General features: G+C 40.3%; 1 pseudogene; it reads right to left on the bottom strand.

Moving 5' to 3' along the window:
* Positions 1–3,196: 3,196 nt before the first annotated feature.
* LOC123641819 lies at positions 3,197–5,595 on the bottom strand (annotated as a pseudogene).
* Positions 5,596–16,353: the final 10,758 nt, after the last annotated feature.

Here is a 16,353-nt window from a genome sequence, read left to right as displayed (position 1 = left end):
TGGGCCCCGCTTGGTGCAGAACGAGGGGCAGCTGCTGATAAAATCATGATTAATTACAGTGAAAACAATAATGCTGTCTTTCCCTGGGATACGGAGGGGAATTGGTCCCATCTCTACCTACTGGACACTCACCATCTAGGACATGCAAGGTGCTGGGAGTAAGCAGGCAGGAGGTGAGATTTAAACGGAACTGCTTTCTGTTTAAATCTGCTTAAGCCCCATTTAATCTGGGGGGGTCCCTGAATTCCTAGATAATCCCTAACACAGCGGAATAAATTCTCTGAAAGAGGAAAGCTAGGACTTTAACTCCTGACTGAGATTGTTCTGGGAAGCCCCAGGGGAGGTGGATAAATTTTGCCTTCTGTGACCTTGCCTCTCACCAACTTTTTGGAAAGATGTCTGGACCTTGCCTCTAGGAGCAGCTGGGTGCAGGTAGAAGCCAAGGTCTTGATAAAAATACTTTTAAACTGTCACTCTTTTTTTTTTTTTTTTTTTTTGAGACAGGGCAACAGGCTCTGTCCCCCAGGCTGGAGTGCAGTGGTAAGATCATAGCCCATTGCAACCTTGAACTCCTGTGCTCAAGGGATCCGCCTGCCTCAGCCTCCTGAGTAGCTAGGACTATAGACATGAACCACCACATCTGGCTAATTTTTTAGAAACAGTTTTGTGCAGATGGGGTCTTGCTATGTTGTCCAGGCTGGTCTCAAACTCCTGGTCTCAAGCAATCCTCCTGCCTTGGCTTCCCAAAGTGCTGGGATTACAGGTGTGAGCCGCTATGCCCAGCCAACTGTCACTTCTGATGATTCCTTTACAATCTATCACATCATCAAGCCATAATTTATTTATCCCTTTTCATTATGTTGGACATTTAACTTGCTTCTAGTTGTTTGCTGTTCAAATACTGCAAAGAACATCTTGGTACATATATTTTTCTCTTAAATTTAGGCCATTTTATAAGTATTAGATGAGGGAGAAACTATTTTAACATTTTGGTATTTCCTTTCTAATATTTTTATTAAGCATTTTAAACATGATTAGAATAACACTGTACTGTAGTTCCTCTTTATCCTTGAGGGATATGTTCCAAGACCCCCAGTGGATGTCTGAAACCATGGACAATACAGAACCCTAAATATATGCTATGTTTTTCCTATACATACACGCCTAGGGTAAAGTTTAATATATAAATTAGGCTCAGTAAGGGATTAACAACAATAATATTAATAAAATAGAACATTAACAATGTATTGTAATATAAGTGATGTGAATGTGGTCTCTCTCTCTCTTTTTCAGAATGTCTTATAGTACTGTACTCACCTATTTTCGGACCATGGTTGACTGCAGGTAACTGAAACCTTGAAAGGCAAAACTGTGGATAAGGGGAGGACATACTCTCTATATAATTTTTATCTCACGCTTTTTCTTAATAATATTTCATAACTATTTTTATGGTCACATATTTTATAGATGTGGTTAGATCAGAATTTAAAAGCTTATTTAAGGCTCTTACAACATATTATCAATTGCACTGTCTCTTCTCCTACAAGCTGACAGTCTGAAACACAGGCAGGATTTTTCAAGGATTTTCCAACTGAGAATCCCTGGGCTTGGGTTCCTCGCTCCCATTTCAGTCCTGAGTAGAATTGCTTGACCGCCTTGCTCTTGCCTGTTGGTCATCTCCTCTGCCAAGGTAAGGAGAGTCTGGGAGGAGGGAACGTGGGGAGAGACTGGGGTATCTTTCTCCACCCCAGCTGCTCCTGTCCATCCAAGAGCCCAGCCCATGTTCTCATCTTGTCCTAACCCCCCTTTTTTTGTTTGTTTTTGTTAACATTTATTAAATGTCTCCCTAAAGGTCCTAGGTGACACTGAGACCTGTAGTTAGAACCGAGACATACGTGTAAGAGTGGCATATATCCAAATAGCAGCTCATTAATTCAAATCTAACATAATTTTCCCTTGAGCTAGAACCTCAAATTAACTTGAAGTACTCAGTGGCACAGCATCCTCTAATTTAAAGATTTTGAAAGAAAAACATAATCAGAAGACCCAGTTTTCAAAATCATGGTTAAAGGCCAACAAATTAGCTGGAAGGGAGGGATATAAAGGAATAACCTCTTTTCAAATAATAAATAAATACCCCAAGTCCTCTGCCACAAAAGCAGATCCTTGCAGTTTCAGTCTCTTCCCGTGAGATAAAGGCACTCTCCTGTCACCCTCAAAGGGAGGCGAAAAAACAACTTTCCCTTGTTTTTACTGTATATTTCAGGGGTATGTGGGTGTTTTGTGCTTTTTTTTTACACTTGTACAGTTTACATTGCTTGACCCCTAAATAACACTTTTAAGATTAAAACAGCCATATTAAAGCGTATTTATATAGCTCCACCATGCAAAGCCTTTTTAATATTGAAAATTTTAAAAAATTTGCATTTTTAATCACTAGGCAATATAAATTTGACCATCTAAACTTATAAACCTTGACTAAAATATAAGCAATTATTTCATTCATAAATGCTGTTTTCAGTCCCCTAACACACCTAGCACTGCTGTGTAACAAAGGTTTTACAATTCAGAGATATAAAAATATCAGCTTTAAAATCTGAACTGTACAGTATGCACATTAATGTTTGCACCATTAAGTTAGGAATACACTTAAGTCTATGAAATACTAAATTATACATAGTAATGCTTTTCTCAATCTGTAGCTGGAGCTAATACAATGCAGTGTTTACCTGTCTGCTGAGGGTTGAAAAGGGATAAGTAGGCCTCAACGCAATAGTTAGCTAGGTCAATGTGACAACATGCATTGCATCAAAAGACAGACTGATCAGGAACGAGCCAATCTGACTGACATGAATGACTATTGCTTTACAAAAGAGGCTGGAGTTCTCCATCTTATAAAATCAACATCTCTGTCCAATCACCTTGAGACAGTTACTCAAGTGTTCTCTCGAAGATTGGAGACCAAAGCAGCTATATAAAACTGTAATGCATCCACTGGGTACCATCCAAGGAGGGTAAACAGGAGAAATTATATCTTTCAAATGTTAATCTGACACTGTAAACAACAGTTGGGTTCTCATTTACATGGGCAAAGCACTTTAAAATATTTTAATCACTTTCCTATGGAAGAAAAAAAAGCTATGATTCCAATGGTTAATGACTAAATTTTAAACAAATGATCTCCATACCTACTAGGTTAAGAAATAATACAGTTTTTACCATTGTGTCCCTTTTTCTTCTTGGATTTACTTGTCCTCGGACCAAATTGACGGGCAGGGAGTACAAAATTTGGACTAGAAAGGTTGTCTGTATAGAAGGTGTATCTCTATGGCTGGGGCTGAGGGATTGGTTGTCCAAGAAAATATCCTTTTTTTCTGAGTTGGAGGAGGAGAAGGAAGGGAGGAACATAAGGAATCCCAGAACCCCCTGGAGCTCTGCAGTACATGATCAGAAGTGGATGGGCATGCTGTCTGTAGAGATCAGCATTCTGGATGTATGCTTGGATCTTCTTGGCATGTTTATTCCATATAACTCACTTGTAGTTATTGGGAATGCAAAGCTGCAGTCTGTCCTGGGTAGAACATTTTCTTTCTGTAACAAATATTCAGGGTATTTTCAGAGTGGGAGTTTCTACTTCTCCCGTGGACATGGTTATGAGACCTGGATCCCTTCTCTTCAAAATGGTAGACCTGAATCCTTTCATTCATTGGAGGATGCTCAATTTTGATGCCATTGTATTTTCCATGGTCAATGACATCATCTGAAAACATGACCTGCTGTAGTGGATTGAGATTTGGATCATCTGAGTACCGGCAGATGTACTAGTTCCTCTTCACAAATTACTTTTTTCCTGAACACAACTCAGAACTTAGACTCTTTAAGGACTTTGCATACCTATGCAGTATAGAAGAGTTCGATGTTCCCATGTTGCTTGTTTTGTCACAATCTTCTGCCTCCATTTCCTCAGAGTTTGCAAAGAAAATCATCATGACCTCTGCTTGCTTCCTCCATCCGCTGAAGCCACTGTGATATTAGACAAAGCCAAAGAATCCATAGAATCCTGAACACGTTGCTCTGGTTTCAAGTCTGTCAAACACTCCAGGGAATATTCATACTCCTGTATTTGATCATGATTATAACCTGACACTCCATGGTCCAGATCCAATTTCTGGAGTCTTCTACTGCTTGCAGAATTGCCTAGTCCATCCTCTGACTGTGCCCAGTACATATGAGATCAGTAATTTTTACTTGCAAGTCTCTGGTTGTTTTGCTTTAACTTGGTTTTACTTTTAACCAGGTCATCAGATATCCAATGCTGATATCATTGGGCTTCTGCTGAAAAGACTTTTATCACCAAATTTGAGGAGAAGCTGTGTCACACAATCTTCATGCTCAGCCCATTTTTGAGGGTCTACTGGGGTTTCATCCTCTACACTGCCTTTCCAAAATTCTTCATTGACAAAACTTGTCCCTTGCCTGGAGAGACTCAAATCATCCAATTTCCCAGAAAGGGTGTTGTCAGCATTACCTGAGAGGCCAGGGAACTTGTATTTCAGAGCAGGAGGAGAGACTGTAATGACTGCTTTTGACCATTTCATACTTCTTCTGGTGTCTCTTGATGGAACTGATCAAAAGGCAGAATTGGAAGAATTAGAGGCACGAGTATCTTTGCCAAGACTACATGTTTTGAGCAATGAATCTGATTTTGTGTGGGAAGAAAGAGACATCCCAACAAAAAGGATTTACACTAGGCACAGGAAAAGCATGCTTCTGTAGCACGCCAGTGCTGCCTGTTATAGGTCATCTGCACATGGTGAACGCCAGTATGTTCCCATAGGTTTCACAGCACTCTGCATAGACAGACTCAAACAGCCACAGCAGAATGGGTGGCCATCCTTTATGATACACCTTGTCCTCCTGGGAACATTTCACACTCAAGGCAGCAGAAGTATTTCATGTGCCAATGGCGACTCTTAGCTTCTGTGCGCACAATAACAAAATTATCTCAGCAAATGCTGAGCACTAGGGGTTGAGCAATTCAGCATGGCACTTGCCAAGGTGAATTTTTCCATCTTGATAAAAAAAGATGAGGTTGACCAGCAACTCTCTGCATGTGAAACAGACAAAACAGAATGGGTGCCAGCACACTCCAGGGCTCCCTTTAGAGACAAACACTGCAATTCTCACCTTGATCTTCAACCCACACTGCACACACATGGCGTCTGATCCTGCTCTGGACAAAAGTTTAATCATTCCTCTTCCAAATGCTTCTTTCTGCTACTAAGCACTGAACACTTACAATTCTTTTCTCTCCTCTTCACTCAAAGACAGATAATACCACACCTCATTATCATGTGGTGGCAACTGGTAAAAAGGCCTTTAATCCAATGTTTCTCTTCAGGGCTGATAACATAAGGAAAGTTTTTTTCTGGTAAGCAAGCAAAATAGAGCTGGATCTTCTCTGGTCTAAGGCCAGATCAGGAGGACCCAGGAGTACTCCTCCACTGCACAGCCAGAATCATCACCATTGGATACGGAACTTCTCTGACACCCAAAGGCAAATTTGCTTATCTTGGACCTCATCTCCAAAGGCATAATATTAACAATAAAGTTAAAAAGCCAGCTTCTCAGTCACAGGACATCAAACAATGGCTGCTCTGTCTGCCCGCTCCATTCTCAGGAGCCTTAGTGAGCAGAGCCACTGAGATGCCCTTACCTCTGAATCTTGAACTCTTTTTCCTGGGCTGTCATAGAAAACTCACTGGGTTCTGGAGTCACAGAGAACTGGGTTCAAATCCCTAGTTCTGGTACTCACTAGTTGAGTGAGGTTGTGCAACTGTAATCTCTCAGGACCTCAATTTCTAGGTCTTACGTATTTCTGTAGCATGATGGTAGGGGTGTAGTGAGAATTAGATGAGAGAAACAACATGAAGCATAGGGCCTGGTATATACCATGTATTTAACAAGTGATGGTTGTCCCCTATTCTATTTTTCTGTTATGCATGAACTGCACTAGCCTGGTGTTGCCATCTCCAGTGAGGCACTGGATCGCCATTCTCATGATTGAGTATGACTTGGAGGAGAAGAACACCACAGCCTCTCCAGGCCTTCGTACCTCTTGTCCCTCAGCCTAGAGTAGTGATTCTCAAATTTTTACAGTTCATTAGAATCACCTGTAGGGTTTGTTAAAACAGACATTGCTGGGCCCCACACCTAGAATTTCTGACTCTGTTGGTCTGGGGAAGGGTCTGAGAATTTGTGTTTCTAACAAGTTCTCAGTTGATGCTGCTGCTGCTGATCTGAAACCCCATTTTGAGAACCAGTGGCCCAGAACACTTTACTACTCTTCCTATCCTCTGACTAACTCCTACTCATCCTTTAGGTCTCAGATTTAATTGTATTTCTTCCAGAAAGTCTTTGTTGAGGTCCAAATTAGGCATTCATCTTCTGTGCTTTCAAAGCTCCCTGGATTTGCTCACTCACAGGACTTACCACAATGTTCTGAAATTGTCTAGCTTCTTGTCTGTATCCCCCACAAGACAGTAGCTACTTTGGAAAAGGGACCATATCTGCCCTATTCATGGCTGTATCTCTAGCCCCTTGGTAGTCATCAATTTATCTATCATACATTGAAATAAATTATAAAATATTTAATTCTTTAACATATCTGCAGCTTAAAACAGCGAATAGTAGATGTTAAAGACTTATTAATTCATTTGCCAAGACGATTTGTTAAATAGTGTTTTTGTATGCACAGGCTGTGTGACTTGTTTTGAACAGTAGGTGCTTATGATCTGGTATTTTGAGCCTACTTCTGGGATCTTGACTCAATTTCTTTTCTTTTCTTTTCTTTTTTTTTAAAACAGAGTCTTTCTCTGTTGCCTGGGCTAGAGTGCTGTGGCATCATCATAGCTCACTGCAACCTTAAACTCCTGGGCTTAAGCCATCCTCCTACCTCAGCTTCCAGAATAGCTGGGACTACAGGCTTGCACCACCACGCCTGGCTAATATTTTCTATTTTTTGTAGAGATGGGGTCTCGCTCTTGCTCAGGCTGGTCTGAAGCTCCTGAACTCAAGCAATCCTCCCACCTCGGCCTCCCAGAGTGCTAGGATAACAGGTGTGAGCCACTGTGCCTGGCCTCAAATTCGTTTGTTATTTTTTCCTGATTTTTGCCCCATATTAAATGTTTTTCATAATTACAGCTATTTAAATGGTCACTTGTATTCTTGCTGGCCTATTCTTTTATTAAAATTCACCATGGAGTTTTAGTTTTCTGAAATATCTTATAGTATTTTAATATCTCTTGCAATCTGTATCTAAACTTCAAGTGCAATGTTTGTCTTATTTTTATTTGTATGTTTTAGTTTTTTTCCTGTAGTGAACATATGGGAATAATATGCTATTAAAATAAGCAAAATATGATCTGTAATGGTAACAAAATGAAATATTAGAGGGCAACATGATTGTAACTTCATGACTAAGGCTGATTAAAATACATGGAGAAGTGTGGGTCACTATCTCACTGGTACCTGAATTCCCAAAGCTCTCCTGCTTGTTGAGACTGGAACATTTTACCCTTCTTAGCCACGACTCTGAAAGAACCACATCAAGGCTTGCATAACCAAGAATGGTCTTGGCATGATACAGGTAGTTTGTTTGGTTTTGCTAAATACATATTTGTTTCACCTTGATATTTTTAAAGAAATTCTCTTTGTCTGGACTAATAACAATTGCCATAATTATTAGCTTAACAACAATTTTAAATAAAAGGGGTGAGTGGAAAGGATTCTCATCTGATTTCTATTTTTGTTTTTTGTTTTTTGGGACAGGGTCTTGTCTTGCTCTGTTGCCCAGGCTGGAGTGCAGTGGCGCAATCATAGCTCACTGCAACCTCAAACAATCCTCCCACCTCAGCCTCCTAAGTAGCTGGAACTATAGGTGTGCCACCATACCTGGCTGATTTTTTTAAAATTATTTTTTGTAGAGATGGGGTCTCACTATGTTGACCAGGTGAGTCTCGAACTCCTGGCCTGAAGTGATCCTCCTGCCTGGGCCTCCCAAAGTGTTGGGATTATAGGTGTAAACCACTGTAGCCAGCCATGATTTCTACTTTTAACTGAAATGAGTTAACTTTGCTTCTGGATGTGATAGAGTGATAGGTATTGGATTTATCCTCCAGCCTTAACAGCTAGAACTGTGGACAAAATATATAACAACAGTTTTTGGCATTTGAGTAGCAGGTAGTATAGTCTATGATGCTTGAGAGAAGGGAGACAAATGAGGTGAGTTCTACAATTGATCCAGTGTATTGCTGGGATGGAAATTCCAGGACTCAAAGCAGTAAGAGGAAACACAAATAGAGCCCAGCAATCTCTCTGAGTTAAAAACATAAATCAGGGTTCAGGGAGGTCAATGTAGTTAGGACTTGTGAGGCAGAGGACAGAAACGGATGGAGCTGCACAAAGAGAGAGGTCTGGATATATACAGAGAGACCTCCATTAAGTCTTTGGTTGAGTGATCTGCACATGTGTGAGAGGAAACTACTGAGGCTGTGGAAAAGATCACCTCAAAGTAATAAGCCAAACAATTCCTCACACAGGGCTTGGAATTGTTCATCCTTTACCAGCCAAAGCATCAGGTATAGTTTTCAGAAGGATATCTCCCTAGTGGTAGGGTAAATTCGCCCCAGACTAAAGGCTGCTCTGGTTTCAAAGGAAGCTTTAAAAGGAGTAAACTGAATCCAAGTAACTTAACTGCATAGCAGAACAAAATCCAACACTAATTGATGAAATTCAACAAACACCAGCAACCAACAATGTAAAATTAACAATGTTAGGCATCTAATAAAAAATAACCAGGCATGCAAAGAACCTGGAAAATATGATCCATAGTCAAGAGAAAAGTTGACCCATAGAAACAGAACTAGTAATGACAGAGATGACGGAATTAGTGAACAAAGATGTTATAACAGCTTTTATAAATATGCTCATTTTTGTCCAGGAAGGTGGAGGAAAACACAAGAGAGATATGGAAGAAACAAAATGGACCCAAATGGAACTAACTTCTAGAGATGAAAAATATAATATAGAAAATGAAAAATATAGTGGATGAGATTAACAGCAGATTAGATACTGCAGAGGAAAAACCCCAGTGAACCTGAAATTATAACAATAGAAACTATTTAAAATGAGGAACAGAGAGAAAAATACTGAAAATAAATGACCAGATTATTATGACCTATGGTACAATATGAACAGTCATTGTAATTGGAGTTCTAGAAGGAGAAGAGAAGAGAGGTAAAGGGAGAAGGGAGAAATTTCTAAATTTGATGAAAACTATAAGCTTATATACAATGAGCCCCAAATAGAACAAACATAAAGAAAACCATGCCATGGCATATAATAAAATTGCTGAAAACCAATGATAAAGAGAAAAGTTTAAAAGCAGCCAGAAGAAAAAAGGACATACTCTGTACAGAGGAACAAAAATAAGATTGAGAATAAACTTCTCATCAGAAACTATGCAAAGTAATATCTATATAAGCAGTTACCAATTTCCTATTGATCATTCAGTTTAGTAGAATATAAGTAATAGTTCTTCCCAAATTAAAAAAAAGATTGTTTTCTTTTTCATTTGTAATCTTCCTTTTCATAAAATTCAGCTAAAGATTTATGAATTTTGTTAATATTTCACAAAAATGAAATTTTGATGATTTCAATAGTTTTAACTGTTTTTTTAATTTGCTTTAAATATTATTTTTCTTTTTTTAGTTTATTTTGGCTTTTTACATTCCATTTTTAAAAATAGTTATAAACTCAGTTTAATAAGCTTGACTTTTAAATTTCATTTTCTGAAGTCAGCGTAAGTATTCATGACTTTATCTTTTTTTCTTGTACTACATTCATTTATTCATATAATTATTTCAGCAAATATTTATTGGGCGTATATTTTAGGTCAGGTACTAAGGTAAGTACTCTTATTCTAATTACACATTCATGTATACCAGTGTATCAACTGAGTTGTGATACAAACAGTATTTCTTACTATGTGTTGTGGTCAGAAACATTTTCAAAGCCTTATTCAGCCTATATAGGGGCTCAACACATTAAAGAAACAAAGAGCAGACCCAAGAACTCAGCAAGCATCGACTGTAGAAATTTAGTGTTATTGCTGCTGGTTGTTCTTCATGCTTTAACAAATCCTGAGGACCTCATTGTCATTTTAGGGAAGATTTGATCCCAAGTTCCAGAAACTCACTCAAGCTTGCTTAAACTGAAAGAGACACGAGCAGACAAAGGTGTTCCACAGAATCCAAGGGTTAGAGAAAGCCTCACAAGCACCAGAAACAGGTGCTGGAAAGCCCCCACAAACCAAGCCATCTCTCTCTCCTTTACCGCTTGGTGAGACTCCATAGTCTTTTATTTCTGTTCTCTCTGAGACTGTGCATCATCCTTTTCTTTCCTGTGCTTTTTTGTCTTCTCAACCTCTCATACTTCCTATTATGTACCATAAAGCCTGACTTGAATGGCTGTGTCCAATTCCAGACTTCCACAAGAGACAAGCTGATTGGCTCAGCTTGGCCAGGTGTCTATACTCGGAGCAATCATGTGTGGCCAAGACAGTGAAGTGAACAAGAACATGTCTGTGCAAAGCACCCCCATGGGAAAGGGCAGTTCTAAGGTGAAACCAAAAAGGGGTCTCCTACAACCATATATTATTGATGTTTATTGTGAGGACCCCCATGAAGAGAAAGATAATAACAGATGTAATCAATTAATTAATATCTGCCTTACTGTAAGAAAGAATTTGAGGCAGCTAAATCCTAAAGTATGAAGTATGCTCAGGTGCAGACTTTAATATAATATGCCTGGAAGATGAATAAATTTAGCATTGAAATGCTTTGATACAAAATTATTAAAATTTTCAAGTATGATGCAGTAATTTAAATTATTTTCTTAAGTGGAAAATCTCATTCCCAACGTTTCCAGGCAAGTACAGAGATCTTGAAAAGTGACCATTTGGCTGGTTTGTTTCTTTTTATGTACACACAGCCTGTATTTTAGCCAAAACTCTACTAGTAAGAAAATGTGGTAAAACAGAATTAGTAAATCAATTTGAATATAACCAACAGAGAGAGTTGATTTTAGATTTTTAAAATATTTTGGTCAATGTAATGTTTTGGTTAACGAATTGTTGAAATTTCATAAGGAAATGAAACTCAGTTGTCTGGCTTTTACCAGGTGTTTCTATATGACTATAGATAATTGTACCTCATAGCATGGGTACTATACATTTTAGGCTAAATGTCTTCTTGTTTTACTGCTACATGAGGAGGGGAAGTGAAATGCGGAACAAATCATTACTCTAGACAGGAAGCAATAGAAAGGCAAATCAACGTTCTTGACTTGGTCCTTTGCATTGTTGCTTTATTTTTACTGGAAATGCTTTACACCAGTGCCCTCTTGTATCACTAGTTGTTCAGTAAATGCGTTGTCTGATATAGCTCCAGCTCCAGCTGAGACTGAAAGTTTCTGTTCCCCTGGGGAGAGACCCTGTACCTTGAGTTAATTTGCATATGAATTCAAGTGCCTGGGAGAGGGAGAGAGCTGCTGACTTAGAGACTAGGCTTTGTGCCTCAGGGGAGAAGTGTTATCTATTCCAACAGGCATGGATGTACATCCTTGTGTGCAATTATAATTGGGATGTAGAATGTTAAGGGGAGGATTAAGTAACAACAAGCTAGATTCTTGGGTAGTCTGTGTTTCTTTGCGAGGGGAAGTAACAGTATGCAAGATTGGGATTTCTTTGGGAAGAACCTCAAGAGAGTAAAAAGCTGGGCTGACAGCCTCTCTTGAGCAGAGGTTGTCCTAGAGATCTAGATCAGCTCTGCAGGGATCATCCAGTGCCTCTTCTCTAGATAAAGAAAGAGGTCAGAGATGGCTGAAGGGATTCCACCAACAAGTCACTAGGAAAGGAGCCTGCAGGCAGTTGTAGTCAGACAATGGAAATGATAGTGTGAGAACTGGCAGTGCTTCCTTGTAGGGGCATCAGAAAGATCAGTGGGGAAGACTCCAGAAAGGCTTTGCACTTTAAGTGAGATGGCAAGAGGATGCTTGTCCCTGCAGCTATGACCTCTTCCATTTCTACTACCTCCTTACAAACTGGCTACTGTATCTCTCATCTTTAAAAAAGTCTTCACTAGATTTCTCATCTCCCTCCAGTTGACAGAGCATTTCTCTGCCCCTCTTTCCAGAAAAGCAACTCAGAAGAGTTACCTACACACTGCCTCCATCTTCACCTCCCTTCAAGCTTGTTTTAATCTTTAGGATGTTTTTGGCATTAAATAACAGAGAACTCTGAATCAGCTGTGTAAAATAAAATGGGGAATTTATTGGCTTGAATGACAAGAACCCCACAGGTAGAGCAAGCTCCAGACATGGGCTCTGGCAATTCTCTGGGCTCTGCCCTCCTCTTTGGGGTTGGCTTCATCCTCAGGCTGGTGCCAAGATGGTTTCCACAAACTAGGTGACACATGCAGAAATGATAATAGTCAATGGAAGAGGAGGAGTTGTCTCCTCCTTATGTCTCTTTTAAAAACAAAAAGAGACCTTTACAGAAATTCTTCAACAGACTTCCCTGTAAGGTTTTTTGGATTGGCTGGTGCCAGAGAAAGAAAGAAGAGCAGAGTTGAAAGGGATAAGTAAAGAGGCTTTATTGGAGCACTCTTGGGTGAGGGTAACAGGTCCCAAGAGAAGGGGGCCCGGGTGAGGTTCTCAGGTCCCGGGAGAGAGAGAGAGAGAGAGACCCAAGAAGTTGCATCACCCAGAAGTTTTGAGTGGGCTTATATATGTTTTTATGGCTGGGGGTAGGGGTTTCTTTGGCAGGAAGATTTATGGTGGGGAGAGCAAGGAATTTTCCATTGCAGTTTTAGGGCAGGTACTGAGAAATAGGAGGGACTGGTGGTATGTGTAGACTCCAGGAACCGAGACTCTTATCAGGGTAATCATCCAGGTGTGGTCGTCCTTTAACTTAGCTGGGCCTTGCAGGCATTGTTCTCAGCAGGTCTGGTGGGCTTCTTCTTTTTCCATTAGGGAGGGGAGGGTTTCCTGCCACCAGCCTTACATTCCCCTCACATCTTTTTGGCCAGAATTATATCACATACTCATTCTTAAACAAATCATTGTCAAAGGAAAGTGGATCATAGTGTTTGGTTTGGACCAATCAGGATTTATACTGGAGCTCCTGGTAGGAGTTCTGCTTGCAAAGAAGAAGGGGAGAATAGATTCCAGGAAGTATCTAACATTTCAACCTAACCTCTATTCCCAACGCTATACTGAAATGGAACTGCAGGAGGCACCAGAGCCAGTGAGCATTTCTTTGCCCTCATTGTCTTCCTCCTTTTAGCAACATTTGACATAATTAGCACCCATTAGCTTCTACTAAATGATTCCCCCCAAGTTGGAAATGAGATGATTAGCCAGGACTTGCAAAGGGCCAAGAATGGGTTTTGTGTCCCTTAGTTGATTAAACACCTCCAGCTTATAAAAGAGATTAAAGAGGCCAAGGTGCACAAGAAATTGGAGAGAAAATTTCTTTAGAGAGAGTTGCAATTTCAGTTTTTCCCCATAGCAGGAGAGCAATGGGGGATGCTTGATTTTCCCTTTCAGTTTAGGCAAAGAGGCTTTACTGGAGAGCACTTGGAGTGGAGCACAGTGGACTGGAGTCTGATTGTGGCTGGTTAGCTGCTCTAATGGCAGGGTGAAGAACAATGCTATGTTGGGTGCTCTCCCAGAGTTTTGGGCCAATCGTGCTTGAGTGATTCCCTGATGCAGCACACATAGAGAAAGCAAATAAGCTTGGGGTCTTCTTCGATCCTGCCCAAGAGGGCTGCTTGGAGAAAAAAAAAAACAAACCACAGACAAATGTTAGAGATATACCATTAGATTCCGAGGTGGTGAAGGAGGAATTGTAAGTGACCAGCCCTAGTAGATGCATTTTCTTACAGCAAGGGAACTGCCATTGCAAGATTTCTTACAACGGTGAAGTCTCTGAAGAAACCATAATATTGTCCCATGAGAGGAAGAATAAGCTCTAGACTCCTGCCAAGTCTAGGTAGCTCTGATTAGTTCATAACAAGACTAACCAAGTAAAATCTTTCCTGCCCTGTACCTTTTCTCCCTTCCCACTCTGCGCCAATCCTCAAAGAACCAGAGGCAGCCAAGTGAGTTGGGAGGAGGACTTCACATTTCAGGTGAAATAGAGAAGAGCCAACTCCCACTAGTGGCATCTAGATTGAAGCACATCCAAGCTGGGAGAGGGAAGTGCCTCACTCCTCATGAATTTGAAAGTTTTTGTTATTACCCTGGACCATTCATGATATTATACTTATTGCAATAAGACTCTGTGTGTGTGTGTGCGTGTGCTCCTGAACAGCAGTGACCAGATGGCTTTTTATTACTTAAGAACATCTAGAAAAGCAATAAAATTGAAGGCAATTTTATTCCAGGAGCAGGGAACAACAAGTTCTACCATGGGAATGGTTTGAACAGGTAGTGCAGAAAAGAATAAGGTGGCTTTCTGATTATACCATACTTCTCTCTTGCTTAACATATTATTAAGACTGGCTTTTTCTTCTTCCATCCAACCGCTAAATGAAGTTGTGCTCCAAGTCCTGTCCTGGGTCTTCTTCCCTCTTTGTCTATTTCTTGAAATGTTATCTTTTTCCATTTTAGGCTTTAAATTCCCCTTATGCTGATGACTTCCAAATGTGAACCTTTGACCCAAACATTTTCTCTGAGCCCCAGAATCATGAATCTAATTGCTACTGACAACTTCGCTTGGATGTCTAATAGGAATCTCAACATGCCCCAAATTTCCCTGTCCCGCCTCCATCATCTGTTTTTCTCCAGTTCTTTCCTGTAATAAAGAGGAGCATCACTTTTCAAGTGGTTGCTTAAACCCAAAGTCAAGGAGTCATTTTTGATTTTTCCTTTTTTCTCACCCCCTGGATATTGGATATTCACATCAATATCCAGCACACAACCGAGCCTTGCCAGTTCTGCCTAAAGAATATATCCCACATGTGTCCTCTTCTCTCCATCTCTACTGTCACCCCCTAGTGTCCAAGGCACCGTGGTGTTTTCCCTAGACTACTGCCAAACCCTCTTATCTGGTCTGTTTTCTTCCATCCTTCCCCTGTTTAGTCTATTTTCTCTATTACCAGAGTGAATTTTCAAACATTTACATCTAATCATGTCACTACCCTGTTTAAATCCTCTTTTAGTGTCCTATTTCACATAGAATAAAATCCAAACTCCTAATCATGGCTTACAAAGCCTTCATGACCTAGTCCCTGTCTTCCTCTTTCGTTCATATCGAACACTCTGTTTCAATCCCTATGCTACAGCCACACTTCCTTGAATGTCCCAGTCTCTTGCTTACCTCAGGGACTTTGCACTTTCTGTTCCTCCTGCCTGGAATGTTCTTTTACTGACTCTTATAAGGCTGGATCCTTCTCAACCTTCAGATCTCTGCTCAAATATCACCTTCTTCGGGGCCTTTTCCTGAGCATTCTTTCTAAAGTAGCTCCTCCTGCACCCTCTGTTACTCTCTATCTAATCACCATATTTCTTTTATCCATAGCACTTGTCACAAATTTAAGTTATCTTGTTACGTGTTTATTTATTTTCTATCTCTTTTACCACAATATAAATTTCATTGAGACAGAGACCTTTCCATCTTATTCACACCAATATTTTTGGCGCCTAGAACAGTATCTGGCAGATAGTAGGTGCTCAATAAATCCTTAGTGAATAAGTGAATGAAAGGAGCAACATCCAATAAGTAGGTGTCCTCTGAAGGAACCATGTAGACTAAGTAGGAGGAGCCCAGAGTGAAATCACAGAGTCTGAAAGCTTGTTCAGAAGGGAGGATTCTGCTTTAAGGTATGGTTTCCTCCAACTGAGTGGGCCATGCCCCACACCACCATGTTACCTGGGAAGAGAAGGACAGGGGCAGGGGAAGCTAGATGTTAGCAGTGATTAGTTTTGTCTTCTCTGTAGTCAGAAGATGAAAGAGAAGGAAATTTCTGAAGGCTTGGGCAGCTCCTTCCAAGAAAATCTTGTTAAAATGGCAAGAAGGGCAATACTTTAAGTACTCCACTCTTTGATGGTCAGACTGAGTGACAGTCTCTTTAGTGCAGAGGGTCCAGGTGGAGACCTCCCTTGCCAACGTCAGAGCATGTGCCTACTCTGGGGCCCTTAATACCTCCCAAGGCTGAAGGTATCTAGTGTACACCCAACTAACAGAAGATCCAAGACTACTTGGGTGAGGTTCTGTGAGTTACGTAAGCA

The sequence above is a fragment of the Lemur catta genome, chromosome 1 (genome assembly GCF_020740605.2).
Source record: "Lemur catta isolate mLemCat1 chromosome 1, mLemCat1.pri, whole genome shotgun sequence".
NCBI classification, from domain to species: domain Eukaryota; kingdom Metazoa; phylum Chordata; class Mammalia; order Primates; family Lemuridae; genus Lemur; species Lemur catta.
Note: the sequence above shows the minus strand (reverse complement) of the source record. Positions and strands in the feature narration are given on the sequence as shown.